We start from the raw sequence: 20,492 nt of genomic DNA on the forward strand, positions 1-20,492 counted from the left end.
ATTTCTTTTCATTCTTCTTTAGTTTCTCAACCTGTTCTGCAACATTTTGATTATTGGCAGAAGTTCCAATATTTTGAACAGAATGAGGAGGAAGAACATCGCCAATAAATCATTTCCAGATGTCTTCATCTATTCCATTCAAATAGTCCTCCATATGTTCCGCCCATTAATCTTAGAACTCTAGAATCAACATCGGAATTTTGGTTGAAGAACTAAGAAGATGCGAGTATGAAGTCATGGTGTTCATGTTGAAGTTCGCCATTGATGTACGAATGAAAATTAGGAAAAGCTTCGATTAACAAGAATTGAATGACAAAAACTTCCAGAAAACTGAAACACTTAACTCGATGTTACAAATCGTAAGCAGGATCGAATCAAATCTGAAGATCTATTAAGATTTTCAGAATCAAAAGAGCGGAAACTTTTGAATCGCGAATGAGACTCAAAATACTTTTGAAACTTGAGAAAATCAGATCACCACAGAATGATTCCTGCTCTGATACCAAATGTAGTTACGATTTAATCGAGTTTGAATAACGAGATCAGAATCAAGTATGAATTAAGAACACGAGATCTAAATAGAATCTGTTTGGCTCATTTATGCTTTCGAATACAGAGAAGTTTTAGAAAGAACATAGAAAGTGACAAAGTTACTTTCTAACTCTAGTATTCATCCAATATTTATAGGGATCAAGAAAGCATACACAAAATATAAGGTACTAAGACATTAAAACCTTCGATACAATGTGCCCTTATAATAAACTTACAAACAAAACATTCGATACTACAAAAGACATAGACGACCTTCGACACCTCACAATAACATTCGACCTCAACAATTCGAACCGCTAGTACGCCTCAATCACGAAGCTAGTCTATAAGGGGGTATAAGGAAATTTACTATAAAATGGTAGTTGAATGGGTGTCCACTCTCACCCACCACTTCCTTGATTAGTGGAGGGTCGTTAGCCGAACGGGTTTGATAGGAAAATTAATTCTCATTAAAAATATAATGATATTAAAAAGTAGCTAAACCCTTTTATAAAGAATCCCAATCTTAGTTACTTTAGGAAAAATGTGAAAAATGTATGCTAACCCATGAAATTGCACATTACACTTTATAAGTCGTTAGTGAAGCGTGTGTGGTTAACCGACACACTAATAGGGACTAATAAAGAGTTGTAATGGGTATCTCATAAATTATCATTGTTGATGGAGCGTTTGTGGTTTACCAGCACATCAATTGAGATGATAAATGATAATGAGGTTACCAAGAACATTTGCATGGTTATTCACATCTTGTTTGTGATTTTCGGTATCCCAGTCACAAATAGAAGAGCATAATATGAGATTAAACATGTCATTGAATAGTTTCAATGAATCTCAAAAGATCTAGGAATTTCATCAAAACTTAAAATTTCGTTTTCTATTGGTGTAATTGGTAAATCGTCATTTACCTACCTATATAAATTTTACAATTAGATTATGACACCCCTTTTCTAAGTTGTAAGTTATATAGTTGGATCCTAGCCTTAATATTTCATTTTTGTGGGTTGCTATATTAAGGATTATTCGTATCTAACTAAAACTACCTTCCTTTTTCAGATGTCTACTCCAAATGATGCTTATGGTTCCTCCTCCTCCAATCAAAACTTATCGTTGTTGAACATCTGCTCAAAGGTGACATTGGATGGAACCAACTATAATGTCTTGATACGTAACATCAAAATGACCCTTCATTTCAAGGACAAGGAGTATGTCCTTGAGAAAGAACTAACTGAGATTGACGAAGAGAAGGTCAATCCTGAAGAATTAGCCGCCTATAAGAGGCACTACAATGATGTGACAAAAGTTTCTTGCATCATGGTCGCCACGATGACCCCTGAGTTGCAAAGATTCTATGAGGATTACTGGTCGTATAAGATGAACAAGGCCCTTGTGGAGAAGTACCACAAGCGAGCTTGTCAAGAAAAATACGAGGTGGTAAAGTCCCTTATGGCATGCAAAATAAAAGCGGGAGAATCTGTCTGTGGCCATGTATAGAGAATGAAACGTTATGTGGAGCGTATTGTTAGGCTTAATGTGCATTTTGATGAGGAGTTGGCTATTGTCCAGCGTATTGTGGAGCGTATTGTTAGGCTTAATGTGCATTTTGATGAGGAGTTGGCTATTGACATAGTCTTGAACTCCTTACCAAGCTGTTATGACCAGTTCATCTTGAACTCCTTACCAAGCTGTTATGACTAGTTCATCTTGAACTATCATCTGAACAACAGTGAGACCACCTTGGCTCAACTGCACAACCCCTGTAGGCAGCTGAAGTAAGTATGAAGGGAAAGAGTATTGCCTCCACTCCTGCTAGTGCTCCCGTATTAGCCATTGGAAAAGGAAATGGTAAAAAGAGGAAAGGCCCTTCCAAGCAAAAATAGATAGGAAAGTCTCATGCAGGGTTGTCAAGTGAAAGTCTATTTCTAATCACCCACCCCCTTCTGATACCAAAGAGGCTATTCACTTTTACTACAACGACAAGGGGCATTGGAAACGAAGCTGCCCGAAGTATATGCAAGATATCAAAGCTGGAAAGGTGAAGCCATCTTCTGCAGGTATAAAATTGTGATGTGTGTAGACAATTTAGGCAATAGTGTATTTCAAATTGATTCGTCTAATGGTATAGACAAATCATGCTTGTGGCATTGTCATATTGGACACATTAAGAAGAAACGCATCGCCCAACTCCAAAAGGATGGAGTGTTGGAATCATTTTACCTAAGGTCGGATGATGCATGCGAATCTTGTCTTTTGGGTAAGATGACAAAATCACCTTTCACTGGATCTTGTGAAAGAGGTGAAAGTTTGTTGGACCTCATACACACAGATGTGTGTGGACCCTTCAGATCATCTACAAGGAATGCTAATCGATTCTATGTGACTTTCACTGATGATTATAGCAGATATGGTTATATCTACTTAATCAAGCATAAGTCAGAAACCTTTGAAAAGTTCAAAGAGTTTAAGCATGAAGTCGAGAATCAATTGCGCAGGAAGATAAAGATGCTCCGATCAGATTGAGGCGGAGAGTATCTTAGTATTGATTTCCACGACTACCTCATGGAATGTGGAATAGTTTCACAATTGACACCTCCTAAAACACCACAACTTAATGGTGTGGCTGAGAGGCGCATTCAAACCTTGTCATGGTTCATTCCATGATGAGCTGAGCTTCTCTTCCAATCTCATTATGGGGGTATGCCTTAGATACTGCCACCCATATTCCTAATCTTGTCCCAACTAAAAAGGTTGCCAAAACACCTTACGAGATGTGGACATGGAAGGTTCCCTCGTTAGCAAGGTTTGGGGTTGTGAAGCTTTCGTTAGAGGAGAGACTGACGACAAGCTTGAAACTTGAAGTGAGAGATGTATTTTCATCGGCAACCCACAAAAGTCCTTTGGATATTTGTTCTACAAACCAAGTGAGAATGTGGTCTTTGTAACAAGAAGAGGAGTCTTTCGCGAGGGAGATCTCATATGCAAAGAGGATAGTGGGAGTGCCATTGACCTTGAATAATTCAACAATCAAACAATAAAGGAACCTCTGAAGAAGCTAGGGTTCAACCAGAGGAAGAGATTCTAGTTGAACCAGTTGACAATTCATTACCTCTTAGGCGTTCCAGTAGAGTTTGAATGCCACCTGAATTCTATGGTTTCCATATTTCTACAGATGGTGATATGTTTATCAGTGATAATATACTGGTAAATTTGGATGAACTAGCTAACTACAAGGAAGCAATGGCAGGCCCTGAGGTAGCCCAATGGAAAGAGGCAATGGACAATGAGATCAAGTCGATGTATGATAACCAAGTTTAGAATTTTGTTGATCAATAACCTTGTTGGAAGATAGTAGGTTACAAATGGATCTTCATGAAGAAGACCGACATCGATGGTAATGTGCACATAATTCAAAGCACGCCTGGTTACAAAGGGCTTTGCTCAAATCCCAAGGGTTGACTATGACGAGACATTCTCACCAGTGGCTAAGATAAAATCTATTAGGATAATGCTAGCCATAGCTGCCTTTCATGACTATGAAATTTGGTATACGGGTGTTAAAACTGCTTTCCTTAATGAGAAGTTGGTTGAGGATGCTTACATGAGTCATCTAGAGGGTTTTCTTGATACAAAATTTCCCAATAGAGTCTGCAAGCTTGATAAATCCATCTATGAGTTGAAACAAGCTTCTCGCGGATGGACTCATTGTTTCCCAGTAGAGGGCTTTACTCAAAATTTCCCAATAATATATACGAAGTATTACAGTGAAGATAAACATATTATAATAATCCAAATTCCATATCTGAATATGGTGTTTTTATGGATCATTTTTTAGTGAATCATAGTTGGTGTAGAAAAATACAATAATAAGATTCCACGCGGTAGAATAGAAGAAAATAATTATAAAAACTTTTTCATATTATCTTCAAACAACATAAACAAATTTTATATATTCTGATTATATAAATTTGTATATTCCTCTTCCTCATTTAATATATGTACATGTAGGACTATTGATCGGGTAAACTTTTTTTGTTTTGGATAATTCAGGTCGGATAGTTTGCGTTTTTTCATAAAATCATATTAACCGAAACCCGACATATCTACGAATTTAGATCTTGTTAGTCGAGTATTCCGGTTGATGATTCGGTTCAGGTAATTTCAGATATACCCGAAATCTACTTTATTTATATTGTGAATATGATGCATTGGTCGTTTATTCATCTCAATCTACTTGCATATTAATATTTGATCAAATTAACCTTTTATTTGAACTGCAGATTGTGATAATGCTATTTCTTTTTGACCGGCAATGCACTAAATGTATATAAATTCACTCAAGTTTTTGTTTTTGAAAAGACTAATAACTAACTAATTATTTCAATATTTAAAGGTTTTGCCGATCACCACCAATTTTAAAGTTACTATGTAACCATATTTAAAGGTTATACTTGTACATGATATATATATATATATATATATATATATATATATATATATATATATATATATATATATATATATATATATATATATATATATATATATCAAGGTTGTAAAAATCGTTCGGCGGTCGACTGGGGTCAAACGATTAATCGATTTGGCGGCGATTAATCGGATGATTAATCGGGGACCATAAATTACTAATAAAACTATTTTAAAACTTAATATATCCTAAGAAAAAAAAAGTATTTGAAAATTTAAAATTTTTAAATTTTGAAGTTTTGAAATATTTGGTATAATATTTGAAAATTTGAATATTTAAAAATTTAAAATTTTGAAGTTTTGTAAATTTTGGTGTAATATTTGAAAATTTGAAAATTTGAATTTTTTAAAATCTTCCCGCCAAGAACCGTCGAGGACCGCCGAGGACCGCCTAGCCCGAGTTTGACCGATATTGACCAATTTCCGCCAAGAACCCCTAATCGTAATCAGTTGCAGACCGCCAAGCGCCTGGGCGCCGCCTAGGCCGATATTTACAGCACTTATATATATATATATATATATATATATATATATATATATATATATATATATATATATATATATATATTATGTGTGAGACCCGTGTATTACACGAGTTTATTAAAAATAAAAATTTAAAATGAATATATATAAATATTAAATATTTTATAAAATAATGTTTTTTCAAAACAAAATATAATATTTTGGAGCATTTATGAAAGAAATCGAATCGTTTGGAGCATTTATGAGAATTTATTATCAAATTAATAGAATGATAACTTTACATATATAACCCGTTAAAATTTTTTGGAAATTTATTTTAAGAAAATTGAGACCCCCAAAAAATGACAAGTGAAAAATAATAATTTTAAAAATCCGAAAAAATGACATGTGTCAAAATGAAGGATAAGATGACAAATGACCAAAGTAGTTTCATTTATTAGAGAGGATATATATATATATATATATATATATATATATATATATATATATATATATATATATATATATATATATATATATATATATATATATATATATATATATATATATAGAAAACAAAAAACCCTAAAAATCATAAAAATGCATAAAAAAATATTTAGAAATCACAAAACTTTTTTTTGAATTTTTTTTATAAAAAATCGCAGCTTTTTATAAAAATTCGCTAAAAAAAACTTTTTAAAATCATTTTTTTTCTTTTCTTTTATTAAAAAAAAAAAAATTTAAATTTTTTTCAGCGAATTTCTTTAGAAACTTGGGATTTTTTCATTAAAAAATTCAAAAAAAAGTTTTGTGATATTTAGGTATTTTTTTATGCATTTTTATGATTTTTAGGGTTTTTTTGTTTTCCAAATAACCCTTCCCTATATATATATATATATATATATATATATATATATATATATATATATATATATATATATATATATATATATATATATATATATATATATATATAATTTACCATAAAAATGATAAAACACAACCCCCATCCATATGGATCAATATGTTAAGAACATTAGGTTGTTTGTTTTTTTTTTTAATTTAGTATCCAGGTGTATCCAAATTTTTTAAAACATGACCAATATCCGATCTATTTAAATATCAGGTTACTTGATTACCGAATTTTCGAACCTGATACCCGATTTACACGACATGGTCTACTCGAATTCAAAATCGGCCGTGTCTCGGTATCATATAATTTGAACAAGCCTATGTACATGAACCACAATGTAGAGTTCCGAGTGTTTCCAAAATCATATTTTTTTCTGCATCTTATGCTTCAATCTGTCGCAATCTCATATACATATGTAAACTATTTATAACTTTATATTAACCAATTAAATATAATAACTCTCACTTACTAACCAAAAGTTAAAAAGATACTTTGATTAATTATTTTAAAGTTGAAATTATAAGTACACACAACAAATCAAGAAATACATATAAATTTCAAAACTCTTAATCTGTAGTGACTAATTACATTTTTCTTAAAAAGAATTTTGAGTTCTAGCGGGAGTTTTAAATGAATAAGGTTCTAGAAAATTTTCATCTATTAAAGTAGATAGATATAGAGATATATAGATTGTACATCGCGTCATGTCGTCATATATTTTTTAACTCATATATATATATATATATATATATATATATATATATATATATATATATATATATATATATATATATATACACAGAGTGAGAGAGAGCTAGGTTCAAGTATTATAACTAATTATTGTGCGGATATCGTATGCTATGAGAATGATAAATAAATTTGATATTTGATAATATAAATACGTTCAATCTTACATAACTATTGTCATTAATTAAATCGTCTATAAGGTTATTATACACTTATTATTATTATTCTCATTTCTGTCTGAATGTTGTCAGAATGTTTTATTGGGTCGTATTCTGTCAGAATGAAAATGAGTAAAAAACGATGTGTGAGAACAAAAAAAAATAATTAGCGAGAATGAATGAAAATGACGATATTTTTATAAGGTTGAACGTATTCGGATTGGTACATAACTTATTCTCTTAGTAATTCTCATAGCATACGATATCCGCACAATAATTAGTTAGAATAGAATAACCTAAGCCTATATATATATATATATATATATATATATATATATATATATATATATATATATATATATATATATATATATATATATATATATATATATATATATCAGTGTTGCAGAAATCGGCTTTGGATCGATTACGATTAATCGTTTGACGGCTTTCGATCGATTACGATTAGGGTGCTTGGTGGAAATTGGTCAAAGTCGGGCTTGGCGGTCCTCGACGGTCATAGGCGGGAAATTTTTAAAAAAATCAATTTTTTTTTAATTTTCAAACATTACACCAAAATTTTAAAATTTCAAATTTTTAAGTTTTCAAATTTTAAATTATTATACTAAAATTTTCAAAATTTCAAAATTCTAAACTTTTAAATTTTCAAATACTTAATTTTTTAGGTAATATTAATTTTATAAATAATTTAATAATAATTTAGGGTCGCCGATTAATTCCCGCGTAGTCCGATTAATCGCTTATCGCCAGTCGACCGTCGAGCAACTGCCGATCGATTTTTACAACGTTGAAATATATATATATATATATATATATATATATATATATATATATATATATATATATATATATATATATATATATATATATATATATATATATATATATATATATATAAGGACCTTAACCTTCATGGAACCATTCCATTCTCAAGCTCCATTTCCCCAACGTCTCCTTTGAAACCCTAACCTCATTTTGGTGCACTACGAGCTTAAAGAGTGTTTTTGGGTGCTTTGAAGAAAGAAGAAGGTGGTGGAGTTGCTTAGAAGCGTGAAACAACTTTGGATCTAGATATTCTGACCCCTTATTCATCTCCAGAAGGTATAAAGTTTGTACCTTTATGCTTCCGTTGTTAGATCTAGCTTAGATGTTGAAGTTATTCCATTTTGTCCCATTATTTTCGTCTATTTGAGTATGAACGACTATAGACCTTATAAAGTTCCTTTCCAGAAGTATTTAAAGGTATTAAGTCATAAAAATGGTGTGTTGGCCATATCCAACCACCCATGCATGAGTTTGAGATCGTTCGAAGTTCTTATAATATTATGGTTTGTTCTTGAGCCTTAATAAGTTATGCAAGTGCATAAAGTTTGGAACTTTATCAATTAGGACATTTATTTAGACCAGATTTGATAGTTGGACGTGATGCAAGTGAGTACGCAGGGCATACTTATGGTTACGCTACGCGTAACCCTGTGTTGTCTCGTAAAAGCCAAGTGATGATCTACGCAGGGCGTAGAGCTGATACGTAGGGCGTACTCGGTTTGGATGTTGACCTTTAACTTTTTGGCCGTTGAATTTGACTAAGTTTGATTGTAGGTCATTTGGGTTAATTTGAATAGTAGATTGAGATTGGGTCCCTGTTTGTTGTATAGGTGACCTGTAGATTCATTGTTTGGAGCGGTGATCACTTCAGGTATTTTTAAGACTGTGAGGTGAGTTTTCCTCACTGTAATTATGGGTCGAAGGCACCAATTCCGGCCTACTAGGTTATGTATATTGGTATATAGGATGATGTTGTGCTGGTTACATGTTAGACTGGTAGATCTATATGATTACCTGTATTCGCTGGTTATATGTTAGACTAGTAGATCTGTATGATTACATGTTTTGCTGGTAATTGATTATTATTGAATATGTCGACATGTTATTGCTTTGCAAAATTGAGGGTCCTGCTTTGTGCTGATGTCCAAGATACCCGGGCAGTCCAGTTAATACGGTAGACCCAAGGGAGCAGTCCAACTTATATTGTAGGCAGGGGAGCGGTCCAGCTTGTAGTTGAAGGCTTGATGGCGGTCTAGCCTTGTGTTGTAGGTCTGGTTGTGTGGATTATATATATGATGTTGTGTGGAGTACTTTAGGGGAACTCACTAAGCTTTGGCTTACAATTTGATTTTATCGTTTCAGGTGCATCTGACAGCAAGTATAAGGTGAAGGCGTGATTTTGCACATCATCCTGGATATTTATTTGACCTATGATTTTCGGATAATCAGATTTATAATTATGACTTTTAGAAACTATGTTTTTGTATGATTTATGGATATTGATATGGTTTCAAAAATGAAAATTTTGCCATGATTTTTGGGATGTTACAAGTTGGTATTAGAGCCCTAGTTTGAGAAAATTGGAAGAACACTTGTGGGATTCCAGACTCAAACTAAGGATCTATAAAATGTTTTTTTCTTCAAAAAATTAACTCTGAAATGTCCAACGGAAAAGGATGTGATGTGTACAATTAGCCCAAGCCAAGAAAAGTGTACCCCAAGATACACACACTTGTTCTGTAAATTGATGATATGATAGAACTTTAAGCTATTTTCTCGGCTAGGTATATTCAGGAGTTGCATGATAGAATTGCCTGATTTATGATACCTAATAGCCTAGGGGAATTTATTATTGTGCTAGATGGAACTGACATTATTATTGTGGTTGCTTAGTGTATTCATCATAGTTGGTTGAGGATGTTTACATGAGTCATCTAGAGGGTTTTCTTGATACAAAATTTCCCAATAGAGTGTGCAAGCTTGATAAATCCATCTATGAGTTGAAACAAGCTTCTCGCGTATGGAATCTTTGTTTCCCAGTAGAGGGCTTTACTCAAAATTTCCCAATAATATATACAAAGTATTACAGTGAAGATAAACATATTATAATAATCCAAATTCCATATATGAATATGGTGTTTTTATGGATCATTTTTTAGTGAATCATAGTTGGTGTAGAAAAATACAATAATAAGATTCCACGCGGTAGAATAGAAGAAAATAATTATAAAAACTTTTTCATATTATCTTCAAACAACATAAACAAATTTTATATATTCTGATTATATAAATTTGTATATTCCTCTTCCTCATTTAATATATGTGCATGTAGGACTATTGATCGGGTAAACTTTTTTTGTTTTGGATAATTCAGGTCGGATAGTTTGCGTTTTTTCATAAAATCATATTAACCGAAACCCGACATATCTAGGAATTTAGATATTTTTAGTCGAGTATTCCGGTTGATGATTCGGTTCGGGTAATTTCAGATATACCCGAAATCTACTTTAACTATATTGTGAATATGATGTATTGGTCGTTTATTCATCCCAATCTACTTGCATATTAATATTTGATCAAATTAACCTTTTATTTGAACTGCAGATTGTGATAATGCTATTCTTTTTGACCGGCAATGCACTAAATGTATATAAATTCATTCAAGTTTTTGTTTTTGAAAAGACTAATAGCTAATTAATTATTTCAATATTTAAAGGTTTTGCCGATCACCACCAATTTTAAAGTTACTAGGTAACCATATTTAAAGGTTATACTTGTACATGATATATATATATATATATATATATATATATATATATATATATATATATATATATATATATATATATATATATATATATATATATATATATATATATATATATATATATATATATCAAGGTTGTAAAAATCGCTCGGCGGTAGCTCGGCGGTCGACTGAAGTCAAACGATTAATCGGTTTGGCGGGGATTAATCGGAGGATTAATCGGGGACCATAAATTACTAATAAAACTATTTTAAAACTTAATATATCTTAAGAAAAAAAAAGTATTTGAAAATTTAAAATTTTTAAATTTTGAAGTTTTGAAATATTTGGTATAATATTTGAAAATTTGAATATTTAAAAATTTAAAATTTTGAAGTTTTGTAAATTTTGGTGTAATATTTGAAATTTTGAAATTTTGAATTTTTTAAAATCTTCCCGCCAAATACCGTCGAGGACCGCCGAGGACCGTCGACGACCGCCTAGCCCGAGTTTGACCGATATTGACTAATTTCCGCCAAACACCCCCTAATCGTAATCAGTTGCAGACCGCCAAGCGCCTAGGCGCCGCCTAGGCCAATATTTACAGCACTGATATATATATATATATATATATATATATATATATATATATATATATATATATATATATATATATATATATATATATATTAGGTGTGACACCCGTGTATTACACGAGTTTATTAAAAATAAAAATTTAAAATGAATATATATAAATATTAAATATTTTATAAAATAATGTTTTTTCAAAACAAAATATAATATTTCGGAGCATTTATGAAAGAAATCGAATCGTTTGGAGCATTTATGAGAATTTATTATCAAATTAATAGAATGATAACTTTACATATATAACCCATTAGAATTTTTTGGAAATTTATTTTAAGAAAATTGAGACCCCCAAAAATTTACAAGTGAAAAATAACAATTTTAAAAATCCTAGAAAATGACATGTGTCAAAATGAAGGATAAGATGACAAATGACAAAAATAGTTTCATTTATTAGAGATGATATATATATATATATATATATATATATATATATATATATATATATATATATATATATATATATATATATATATAGGTTTTATGGAAAACAAAAAACCCTAAAAATCATAAAAATGCATAAAAAAATATTTAGAAATCACAAAACTTTTTTTTGAATTTTTTTTATAAAAAATCGCAGCTTTTTATTAAAATTCGCTAAAAAAAATTTTAAAAATAAGTTTTTTTTTTATAAAAAAAAAAAAATTTCAAATTTTTTTTCAACGGATTACTTTATAAACCTGGGATTTTTTCATTAAAAAATTCAAAAAAAAGTTTTGTGATCTTTATGTATTTTTGTTATGTATTTTTATGATTTTTAGGCTTTTTTTGTTTTCCAAATAACCCTTCCCTATATACGTTTATATATATATATATATATATATATATATATATATATATATATATATATATATATATATATATATATATAATTTACCATAAAAATGATAAAACACAACCCCCATCCATATGGATCAATATGTTAAGAACATTAGGGAGTTTGTTTGCTTTTTTTTTTTTTTTTAATTTAGTATCCAGGTATATCCAAATTTTTTAAAACATGACCAATATCCGATCTATTTAAATATCAGGTTACCTGATTACCGAATTTTCGAACCTGTTACCCGATTTACACGACCTCGTCTACTCGAATTCAAATTCGGCCGGGTCTCGGTATCATAGAATTTGAACAAGCCTATGTACATGAACCACAATGTAGAGTTCCGAGTGTTTCCAAAATCATATTTTTTTCTGCATCTTATGCTTCAATCTGTAGCAATCTCATATACATATGTAAACTATTTATAACTTTATATTAACCAATTAAATATAATAACTCTCACTTACTAACTAAAAGTTAAAAAGCTACTTTGATTAATTATTTTAAAGTTGAAATTATAAGTACACACAACAAATCAAGACATACATATAAATTTCAAAACTCTTAAGCTGTAGTGACTAATTACATTTTTCTTAAAAAGAATTTTGAGTTCTAGCGGGAGTTTTAAATGAATAAGGTTCTAGAAAATTTTCATCTATTAAAGTAGATAGATATAGAGATATATAGATTGTACACCGCGTCATGTCGTTATATATTTTTAACTCATATATATATATATATATATATATATATATATATATATATATATATATATATATATATATATATATATATATATATATATATATATATATATATATTAAGAGTGAGAGAGAGCTAGGTTCAAGTATTCTAACTAATTATTGTGCGGATATCGTATGCTATGAGAATGATAAAGAAAATATGTTGTTTTATAATATAAATACGTTCAGTCTTACATAACTATTGTCATTAATTAAATCGTCTATAAGGTTATTATACACTTATTATTATTATTCTCAATTCTGTCAGAATGTTGTCAGAATGTTTTATTTGGTCGTATTCTGTCAGAATGAAAATGAGTAAAAAACGATGTGTGAGAACAAAAAAATAATAATTAGCGAGAATGTATGAAAATGACGATATTTTTGTAAGGTTGAACGTATTCGCATTGCTAAATAACTTATTCTCTTAGTAATTGTCATAACATACGATATCTGCACAATAATTAGTTATAATAGAATAACCTAAGCCTCTCTCTCTCTCTCTCTCTCTATATATATATATATATATATATATATATATATATATATATATATATATATATATATATATATATATATATATATATATATATATACAGAAATCGGCTTTGGCGGCCGATTAATCGGCGATTAATCGTTTGACGGCTTTGGATCGATTACGATTAGAGTGCTTGGTGGAAATTGGTCAAAGTCGGGCTTGGCGGTCCTCGACGGTCATAGGCGGGAACTTTTTTAAAAAATTAATTTTTTTTTTAATTTTCAAACATTACATCAAAATTTTAAATTTTCAAATTTTTAAGTTTTCAAATTTTAAATTATTATACTAAAATTTTCAAATTTTCAAAATTCTAAACTTTTAAATTTTCAAATACTTAATTTTTTAGGTAATATTAATTTTTTAAATAATTTAATAATAATTTAGGGTCGCCGATTAATTCCCGCGTAGTCCGATTAATCGCTTATCACCAGTCGACCGTCGAGTTACCGCCGATCAATTTTTACAACCTTGAAATATATATATATATATATATATATATATATATATATATATATATATATATATATATATATATATATCTTACTGTATTATTATACAAACCTTACTATTTTTTAAAAATATATTTAAGACGTACAAAATATTAAATACAATGTACAATATCTGATGCATTAAATTTCTTATCCGTATAAGACCCCCTTAATTCTCGCATATTATTTCCCCATCTGTTCTTATCTTATTTGACTTGACCTTTATTTTTCATTCGAATTCCCTTAAAACTCGGTCAAAGACGTTTGGAGTCTGTAGACAGGTTTCTTTAATCCTGCCCGCTAATAACCTAAAAATACCTATTTGAAGATTTCATTGAGATTCCTTTTCGATTGACTTTCTCTCACTCAATGCGAACCCTAGCGTGGATGATGGCGAAGAACTTTCTCGGATGGCCACTATTCGCAAGGTGAGAACGCCTCTAATGGATATATCATAAAGCTTAGGAACGATGGTATTATTTTATAGGGTTTCTAATCTATGCTTTTTCATTGTTTATACCTTCACCTTCGCGTGGCATCCCCCGAATGTCATCTCATGTGCGTACATTGCAGGTAATCGTCTAATTCCCCTTGTCAGCTTCTCATATGCCTAATTCCGCCTGTCAGCTTCTCCTATGCCTCTGTATCTGAATCCTCACATATGTTAATCTTGATATTTTTTTTGGTTACAGGTGCTTTGAATGTTTTTATTTCATTGCACATGTAGTTCTGCAAATGAGGGTTTTTTCGTTGGTAGAAAAAAGGTTTAAACTAGATCCGAAAGCTCTTCAGGTATAACATTTTGGGTTATACAAACTTTAAATGGGATATGTATGTTTTTACTATTTTTCCAGCTTGTTGTTTTTTAAATTCAGAGTTTGATTCGATTTTCCTCATGATTTAACAAATCATTGTTTTTGGGTGATGGATGGTTAGGTCCTTGAAGATCTAGAAATCGAAAAGCATTGCAAAATTTTATCTTCAATGGTTTTCAAAGCTTTTACATTTAGTAAAAAAACACTAGGGGATTGGTTGTAAGTAGAGACATGCTTTCATTATAAATCTGTTTCTTTTTGTTTGCATCTCTAGATTGATCAAAGAGTGGACGAGTATTCAATGAATGCAATGGAAAGAGGATAAATTTAGGTAAGCTTCTTATTTATAGAGGATTATATATTGGTTTTTTCCTTTCATAAATGCACCATCTTACCCTCCACCACCACTTTTCACATGCATCATTTTTTCCATGTTGCCTTCATTTGTTCCAGATCAATTCAAGGTATCAATATGGTTTGATTTTGTTGTATTTTTGTTTGATTTTATTGAAAATCGTTGAGTGTTCCAAAATTTTGCAGATCGTTTGATTCATTCGGAACATGGCCAATGAAAGGGTTTGGGTTGCCCTAAACTCCACAGTCTGCCACTCTGCCCCCTTTTCAAGGAGTCTCTCTTCCTCTGTTCTTTGGTGTTTGGCTCTCTCCTGAAGCAACACCGGCTTCACGATCTGGCGATCTTCAATGACATCTTAGCTCCTCTTTACACCCTTTTCTCATGATAGGATCGTAGATGAACCTATATCTTGTAAAAAACAAGTGCTAACTATCACTATTAACAATTTCAAGGTACTTGTTGTATGTTTTCTCCTTGGAACTCTTAATTTTGTTTTTTTTCCTTATGATTTTTAGGTTTTTTTAGCTTCAGTTGTTGAACTATCTACAGATGGTGAGAAAATAGGTATTTGTAGATGATACAAAAAAAGTAAAATGAAGCTACCTGCATTACCATCTTATGGTTATTCCCAGATGATCCACTCTTTCACTTTTAAAGCTTGATAAATCAACGCCCTCCTACACCAATCTCCTCTATTACCCATCGTCCTTATAGTGTTCTAGCCAATTTAGTCTTGAATCTCAATCGGGATCAATCTCCTTTATTTATGTTGTGATAAGCATTTTCAATTCTTTGTTGTTTTTTAATTTTCATAATAAAATATCATATTTTTGCATTAATTTATATAACATTATGTTTTGTATTTATATGAATATTGTTAAACCATGGGATGTGGAAACTTCTCTGCAAGAGATTGATTTACGTAAGGTGGAGCCTCACAATAAAAGGGTAAAATGGTAATTTACTCACATTAATTCAATTCCTTCGGTTCATAATAATACACATAGACTAAAGTGTAAAATGGTAATCGACTATAATTCAAATACTCATTCAGTAATCACCGGATGAAATGTCATGATGGTTGCTTTTAATTTTTATTTTTTTTATGGAAATTATGGAAAAGGAATATGGGTGAAAGATTTGATCTTGAATAACACGTGACTGAAGAACTTGAGGGTAATACTACTTACTGATATCTTTACTTATAACTATTTATTTTCCTTTTGCTTGTAACAGGTGTTTATTTGTCTGAAATCAAGGCTCTAGCAAGAAATAAAGAAGTTGGCCTAGGTAGGAAATGATGAATTTACTTTCTGTTGCTTTTGTTGTTTCTGGTGGGATGGACATAAAAAGAACAACAATAGGAGGTTGATGTAGATTCAAAATGAAAAAGGGGGTTTTATTTGGAGAGAAAAAGAACTGCAAGATCAGGTTACTTTAACTGGAAACTTGGATAATCGGGATGTCTTTTCTCCTATATAATCCTTGCATTTAGAATGTAAAAAGCTTTGAGCATGGATTTTTTCTTTAGCAATTATTAAAATTTGGTATCAATTGGAAGCAAGGTGATCATATTTTGGTACCATTGCTTTTTTACCTTATTATTCTTTTTATTGATACCAAATATAAAATGATTGTTGGATTCTTAAATCGCTGCAGGAGTTAATTAGTAGCAACAGTTAAGTAGCAGCAACAACAAAGAAGAGGCCCCAAAAATATTTGAGTATTAGGTAATATTTTGGTGCAAATGTGTATGTTGAAAGAGAGTTTTAGTGAAAACCATTGCCTATATGTTTGTTCGGTGCAATTATGGACTTTATTATTACATTTTTTTTGTTTAGTTTTAGTAAGAATGTCATTTAATACTGTTTCTTTGTTAACAATATCTCACAAACCATGGAGTTTGGTACCTATGCAACAAGGACACTAGGATTTGATGAAATAGGATCTCACTAACCAAGGTATTGATGAGCTTAATTGCAATGGTGATTGAACGAGATAAAAGTGGGAAGTAGAGTTTGTAATGATATTATATTTTGACTTTGACAGTAAAGATTAGCCATTTAATTAGGATTTCAAAACTTTCAGAAGATATCGATGGCCAAAATTATTTTAAACTTCACTATGCTGTCCCTCGCAGGAAACCAAATAAGCGATAAACCGAGAATCAGGCCGAATATCACTGACCGGTTCCAACCGAAACCGGAAAACCCGACCGAATAACACCATGGTTTTGGCCTTAAATTGCATTATGTTCGCACCTACAGAAACTAGATAAGCCATAAACCGAGAACCAGACTTAGAATCAAGAATCAAACCAAATACCATTGACTGGTGCAACCGAAACTAGAAAACCCGAACGAATAACACTAACCGGTCACAACTAGCTTTGGTTCCTGTTTGGACAAGGGCCCGAAGGTTTTCCTTCCAAGTCATCACTAATGGCTTTGGTGGGGTCCTCTCTTATTTAAAAAGAAATTAACCCTAAGTCTTAATATTCATGGTTTATAATTATAATTTACTATTTGACATGGAATGGGAAATTAATATGTTTTTCTTATTAGATAAACAACATGTATTGTAACTTGTATAGTATAATCACATGTAGTGAGACGGTGGGTTAGTCACTGTAAAACACTACAACGTTTCTTTTGTTCTATTTTGTAGACAAAGCAAACACAACTAGGATTGTGAAAAAATGGGACCCAACAGGAAAACCTAAAACCAACATTTTTCGAGTCTACCGTTATTTGGGTTTGGGTAGGGTTTGGTATTTATTTTTAAAAAACGTTTACCGGTTCGGATTCAATGATGGTATTCTATGTTCCCAACCCGATTACCCAAAACCGTGTTCATGAAGGAAATTTACTGCCACTCACTTCTATTTCTGCAAGCACTAGATTTTTATATTATTTTGTTATGTTGGCATAATCCATATTCAAACTATATTATGTTGAATCTAAATAGGAATAATTCATATTCAAGACTTTATATTACCTGATTAGATTACATTGTTATGTTGGAAATAATCTTTTTTACTTTTTGCAAATAGATAATTGGTATACAAACTTCAATTTTCATTGTGTCATGTTATTGCAATTTAAAAACTATTAAATTTTCAATAAATTTGTTTTTTGGGTGTAGTTTTTATAATTTTTAGATATAATTTGTCTTCAAAGACTCGTATAATAATGACACAACTTTACGAGGTGATCTAACTTCTCCACCAAAACCACAAATTGTTACTTTCCAAAAATTCCAATAGCTTTATATTTATAGACACGTGTCCACCAAATACAAACTTACCAATAACGTGGGTGTGTGGGTGGAAATTCCGTACAACTGTCTAAACCAAACACCTACGCAAATTATATTTAAACAAACTATTCGACACCGCCACTTTGCGCGGGTAACGACTAGTATATATATATATATATATATATATATATATATATATATATATATATATATATATATATATATATATATATATATATATCTAAGGACCTTAACCTTCATGGAACCATTCCATTCTCAAGCTCCATTTCCCCAACGTCTCCTTTGAAACCCTAACCTCATTTTGGTGCACTACGAGCTTAAAGAGTGTTTTTGGGTGCTTTGAAGAAAGAAGAAGGTGGTGGAGTTGCTTAGAAGCGTGAAACAACTTTGGATCTAGATATTCTGACCCCTTATTCATCTCCAGGAGGTATAAAGTTTGTACCTTTATGCTTCCGTTGTTAGATCTAGCTTAGATGTTGAAGTTATTCCATTTTGTCCCATTATTTTCGTCTATTTGAGTATGAACGACTATAGACCTTATAGAGTTCCTTTCCAGAAGTATTTAAAGGTATTAAGTCATAAAAATGGTGTGTTGGCCATATCCAACCACCCATGCATGAGTTTGAGATCGTTCGAAGTTCTTATAATATTATGGTTTGTTCTTGAGCCTTAATAAGTTATGCAAGTGCATAAAGTTTGGAACTTTATCAATTAGGACATTTATTTAGACTAGATTTGATAGTTGGACGTGATGCAAGTGAGTACGCAGGGCGTACTTATGTGTTGAACCGTAAAGGCCAAGTGATGATCTACGCAGGGCGTAGAGCTGATACGTAGGGCGTACTCGGTCTGAATGTTGACCTTTGACTTTTTGGCCGTTGAATTTGACTAAGTTTGATTGTAGGTCATTTGGGTTAATTTGAATAGTAGATTGAGATTGGGTCCCTGTTTGTTGTATAGGTGACCTGTAGATTCATTGTTTGGAGCGGTGATCACTTCAGGTATCTTTAAGACTGTGAGGTGAGTTTTCCTCACTGTAATTATGGGTCGAAGGCACCAATTCCGGCCTACTAGGTTATGTATATTGGTATATAGGATGATGTTGTGCTGGTTACATGTTAGACTGGTAGATCTATATGATTACCTGTATTCGCTGGTTATATGTTAGACTAGTAGATCTGTATGATTACATGTTTTGCTGGTAATTGATTATTATTGAATATGTCGACATGTTATTGCTTTGCAAAATTGAGGGTCCTGCTTTGTGCTGATGTCCAAGATACCCGGGCAGTCCAGTTGATACGGTAGACCCAAGGGAGCAGTCCAACTTATATTGTAGGCAGGGGAGCGGTCCAGCTTGTAGTTGAAGGCTTGATGGCGGTCTAGCCTTGTGTTGTAGGTCTGGTTGTGTGGATTATATATATGATGTTGTGTGGAGTACTTTAGGGGAACTCACTAAGCTTTGGCTTACAATTTGATTTTATCGTTTCAGGTGCATCTGACAGCAAGTATAAGGTGAAGGCGTGATTTTGCACATCATCCTGGATATTTATTTGACCTATGATTTTCGGATAATCAGATTTATAATTATGACTTTTAGAAACTATGTTTTTGTATGATTTATGGATATTGATATGGTTTCAAAAATGAAAATTTTGCCATTATTTTTGGGATGTTACAAGTTGGTATTAGAGCCCTAGTTTGAGAAAATTGGAAGAACACTTGTGGGATTCCAGACTCAAACTAAGGATCTATAAAATGTTTTTTTCTTCCAAAAATTAACTCTGAAATGTCCAACGGAAAAGGATGTGATGTGTACAATTAGCCCAAGCCAAGAAAAGTGTACCCCAAGATACACACACTTGTTCTGTAAATTGATGATATGATAGAACTGTAAGCTATT

At 31.3% G+C, this 20,492-nt stretch overlaps 1 long non-coding RNA gene across 1 annotated transcript; it reads left to right on the forward strand.

The window, feature by feature from the left end:
* Positions 1–14,431: 14,431 nt before the first annotated feature.
* Positions 14,432–15,756, forward strand: LOC145112875 (uncharacterized). Its single transcript, XR_013710671.1, has 4 exons — positions 14,432–14,568; positions 14,833–14,932; positions 15,230–15,286; positions 15,496–15,756. It is a non-coding gene; the product is annotated as an uncharacterized LOC145112875 (long non-coding RNA).
* Positions 15,757–20,492: the final 4,736 nt, after the last annotated feature.

The sequence above is a fragment of the Lactuca virosa genome, chromosome 5 (genome assembly GCF_052849685.1).
Source record: "Lactuca virosa cultivar CGN04683 chromosome 5, Lactuca_virosa_CGN04683_v6, whole genome shotgun sequence".
Lineage (NCBI taxonomy): Eukaryota > Viridiplantae > Streptophyta > Magnoliopsida > Asterales > Asteraceae > Lactuca > Lactuca virosa.